We start from the raw sequence: 4,664 nt of genomic DNA, 5'->3' as shown, positions 1-4,664 counted from the left end.
CTCACCTGAAATCTTGATGCGACTCAACAGGCTGCCGGGAGGATACCTACAAAAGGAAAAGGTACAGGCTTAGCGTGCTGCCGCATAACGGTCACCTATGAGTCACCCTGCCTAAATGCCGACTCACCCGCTTGACTCTGTTCCTTCACACGCCTAGGGCGGCAATGACACCTGCAAAGAAACAAAGCAAAGAAAAACCACACTGAGATACTGAGAAAAGACCACCAGCCTGACCCGACAAGTACGCCCACCTACACCTTAAGCTTGCACCCACCTGGCCTCAGACATCTGGGATCAGAGACATCTCGCAAGAGGACTGCCTAAAACAAAAAACAAAAAAAAAAAAAAAAAAAAAAAAAAAAAGGGGATGCTTAGACTTTCACCAGAAACTGAGACCTGTGCGAGAACAACTGCTTCTGTTCACTGCTCACCTGGCACACTTGGCCTTGACTGCAGCTATCTGCCTGGACTTCCTAATAATAGACAAAGAACAGCGCTGTAACATAGTCACCATTTATGCTTCCCCTGCAAATACAAACAGCGACTGACCTTCTCAGGGAAAACCCCCTGACCCAGGAGGGGCGCTCTGCCACAGATCTTAAATGTCTGCATCTGAAAGAAAGTTAGGAGAAAATTCAAACAACTGTAGGATAACTTAACAGGTCCAAGCATCCTGTGTGAAACTAGGAATACCATCTAGAATACAACTACATCCCCCATTCCAAATTGCAGGTCTCCAGGACTTGTGCAATTACACCAGGCTATGCAGCAGGACAGAGCAGCTCCGGGACAAATACGTGCAGACACCCGTGACACGGGACAGGACACGACAAACGAGGGGACGCCACAAGGAGAAAAATCTCTTGGCGAGAAAAATGCCCGCGAGGACAGAGAGATTGCGGAACGAGATGACCTAGGTGAGACGGACGGCTCGGAGCCGATGAGGCTCAAAGAACCCTGCAGGAAGAAGATGCTAAGAAAACGATGTCTTCCGAGAACCGCACGAGCGGATGCCTGAAAAGCCTACGGTAAGAATGAGCTACCTAGCTCGGCGTTCTCACGAGTCCTAAGCCTCTATAATGGATCGTTGGGGTGTGCGGCTGTCGCTACCGCTCAGAACGAGACCTTCAAAGACATCTGACCGGATGCTTCTAAAGACAGATACGATTGCGATGCCTGTCCAGACTCCCGAGTCAAAAGGCCTGTGGCGTTGGTGCCGGGCCGAGGAACGCAAAGATCACAGACGCCAAGAGGACCCTCAGACAGCTAAGGTAAAAAAAGACAAGTGACGTGACAGACCCAAACAACACAGACTGCACGAGAGACAAGTGACACGACACACGCCGGAACTGCTCTGCCCTGCGCGCCTCAGCGCTGAGATCAAAAGAGACGCTTTCCCTTTAGGTGGCCTAAGGAGACGCTTCTTAGACATCCCCATCTCCAAAGCAGACTCCAAAATCCCTTCCAGGCAGTCCCAAGCCAGCACCCCGCTTCCCTCCCCTCAGTGGGGTCATAGCCCTCGACTTATCTTGCACACTTCTGGGCATGCAAATCCCTGTCGGGTGCAAAAGAAGGCCACCTCCTGTCACCAGGCCCTTATCTCTTCATCTGCAGAGACAAAGAAAAGGAAACATCACTGCACAATCTAAACAGCACATGGGCTAAAACCTGACAACTCTGCTACTCACCTTCTCCTAAGAGGGCCCTGGCGCTCGGGCCGCACGCTTCGGCCGTGCTCCGAAGCCGACGCTGCCGTCACGAGGTACGCCTAGGTTAAGTGGAGACAAGGTGACTGGGCACGGCTGAAACGGGAGTGGACCCCCGCACCTCCTCCCTACCTCCCCGACTCACCGCAGCTCCTCGGCCATTCCCGCGAGCTACCCAGACGGGACCTTGAAATACAAGATGTGTGGGCTTCATCACGGGGTCCCGTCATACTTCCGGAGGGCTCGCGAGTGCAGGAAACCCGGTCCGTCCGCCACCTGATGACAGGGGCTTAGCGTACACCGAGTGGATGGTCTAAAGCACACAAATGAGAATGGATGGTTAGAGGTGCACCAGAAATCGAGACCTGTGCGAGAACAACTGCTTCTGTCCACTGCTCACTGACCTTGCACACTTGACCTTGTCTGCTGCTATCTGCCTTGACTTCCTAAAAATAAAGACAAAGACGAGTGCTGTCACATAGTTACCATTTATGCTTCCCCTGCAAACACAAACAGTGACTGACCTTCTCAGGGAAAACCCCTTGACCCGGGATTGGGGGCTCTGCCACAGATTTAATCCATCTGCATCTGAAAGAAAGGTAGGAGTAATGTCAAATGGCTGCAGGATAACTTAACAGCACCAAACGTGTCAATCTACAAATACAATCTAGAGCCCAACTACACCCTGCATCAGAAATTTCAACTCCTGGGACTTGTCCTGTTACAGGCCATGCAGCAGGGCAGAGCACCTCCGGGACAAATATGTGCAGACACCCGTGACACAGGACAGGACGTGACAAACGAGGGGACGCGACAGGGAGAGAAATCTCTTGGCAAAAAGAATGCCCACGAGGACTGAGATTGCGCAACGAGATGACCTAGGTGAGATTGACGGTGAGCCGACGGGGCTCAGAGAACTCTGCAGGTACAAGATGCTAAGAGAATGATGTTTTCCAAGAACTGCACAAACTGATGCTCAAGAAGCCCATGGTAAGAACGATCTACCTAGCTTAGCATTCTCACAAGTCCTAATCTGCTATAATGGATCGTTGCGGCGCACTGTTGTCTGTACAGCTCAGAACAAGACCTTAAAAGACATCTGACTGGATGCTTCTATAGAGAGGTGTGATTCCAATACATGTCAGGGCTCCCAAGTCAAGAGACCTAAGGCACTGGTGCCAGGCCAAGGAATGCAGAGATCACAGATGCCAAGAATGAGGCCAGGGTGACCCATATGCTCCTCAAAGGGCTAAGGTAAAAAAGATATAGGACATGAGAGACCCAAACAACACAGAACGCACAAGAGACAAGTGACACGACACACACCGGAACTGCTCTGCCCAGCGCACCTCAGCACTGCGATCAAAAGAGACCCTTTCCCTTTAGGTGGGTTAAGGGAACACTTCTTGGACATCCCCATCGCCAAAACGGAAACAAAAACCCCTCCCGGGGAGTCCCAACCCAGCACCCCGCTTCCATCCCCTCTGTAGCCCACGACTTATCTTGCACGCATCTGGGGATGCAAATCCCTGTCGGGTGCAAAAGAAGGCCGCCTCCCTGTCTGGGAAGTTCCAGCTGTCACCAGGCTGTTGGCTCTTAGTCTGCCAAGAGAAAGAAAACCAAACATCAGTGCACAATCTTAACAGCACATCGGCCAAAACCTGACAATTCTGCTACTCACCGTCTCCTAAGAAGCACCAGTGCTCAGGCCGCGCTCTTCGGCCACGCTCGGAGGCCGACGCCATTGTCGCAAGGTACGCCTAGGTTAAGTGGAGACAAGGTGACTGGGCATTCCTGAAACTTGAGTGGACCCTCGTTCCTCCTCCCTACCTCCCCGACTCACCGCGACTCCTTGGCCTTTCCCTCGGCCTACCCAGAGGGGACCTTGAAATACAAAATTTGAAGGCTTCATCACGGGGCCCTGTCCTACTTCCAGAGGGTTCAAAAGCGCAGGAAACCCGGTCCATCGGCCAGTTGGTGACGGCGCTTGGCATACTCCGGGTGGATTCCCTAAAGCACACAAATGAGAACGGATGCTTAGAGTTGCACCAAAAATTGTGACGTGAGCGAGAACAACTGCTTCTGTCCACTGCTCACTGACCTTGCACACTTGACCTTGTCTGCTGCTATCTGCCTTGACTTCCTAAAAATAAAGACAAAGACGAGTGCTGTCACATAGTTACCATTTATGCTTCCCCTGCAAACACAAACAGTGACTGACCTTCTCAGGGAAAACCCCTTGACCTGGGATTGGGGGCTCTGCCACAGATTTAATCCATCTGCATCTGAAAGAAAGGTAGGAGTAATGTCAAATGGCTGCAGGATAACTTAACAGCACCAAACGTGTCAATCTACAAATACAATCTAGAGCCCAACTACACCCTGCATCAGAAATTTCAACTCCTGGGACTTGTCCTGTTACAGGCCATGCAGCAGGGCAGAGCACCTCCGGGACAAATATGTGCAGACACCCGTGACACAGGACAGGACGTGACAAACGAGGGGACGCGACAGGGAGAGAAATCTCTTGGCAAAAAGAATGCCCACGAGGACTGAGATTGCGCAACGAGATGACCTAGGTGAGATTGACGGTGAGCCGACGGGGCTCAGAGAACTCTGCAGGTACAAGATGCTAAGAGAATGATGTTTTCCAAGAACTGCACAAACTGATGCTCAAGAAGCCCATGGTAAGAACGATCTACCTAGCTTAGCATTCTCACAAGTCCTAATCTGCTATAATGGATCGTTGCGGCGCACTGTTGTCTGTACAGCTCAGAACAAGACCTTAAAAGACATCTGACTGGATGCTTCTATAGAGAGGTGTGATTCCAATACATGTCAGGGCTCCCAAGTCAAGAGACCTAAGGCACTGGTGCCAGGCCAAGGAACGCAGAGATCACAGATGCCAAGAATGAGGCCAGGGTGACCCATATGCTCCTCAAAGGGCTAAGGTAAAAA

At 51.5% G+C, this 4,664-nt stretch overlaps 1 long non-coding RNA gene across 1 annotated transcript; it reads right to left on the bottom strand.

The window, feature by feature from the left end:
* Positions 1-271: 271 nt before the first annotated feature.
* On the bottom strand, positions 272-611 carry LOC128814649 (uncharacterized). Its single transcript, XR_008439442.1, has 3 exons — positions 550-611; positions 432-473; positions 272-320 (listed from the first exon to the last, which is right to left on the bottom strand). It is a non-coding gene; the product is annotated as an uncharacterized LOC128814649 (long non-coding RNA).
* Between the last annotated feature and the right edge of the window lie 4,053 nt (positions 612-4,664).

The sequence above is a fragment of the Vidua macroura genome, chromosome 14, assembly GCF_024509145.1.
Source record: "Vidua macroura isolate BioBank_ID:100142 chromosome 14, ASM2450914v1, whole genome shotgun sequence".
Taxonomy (NCBI): Eukaryota; Metazoa; Chordata; class Aves; order Passeriformes; family Viduidae; genus Vidua; species Vidua macroura.
Note: the sequence above shows the minus strand (reverse complement) of the source record. Positions and strands in the feature narration are given on the sequence as shown.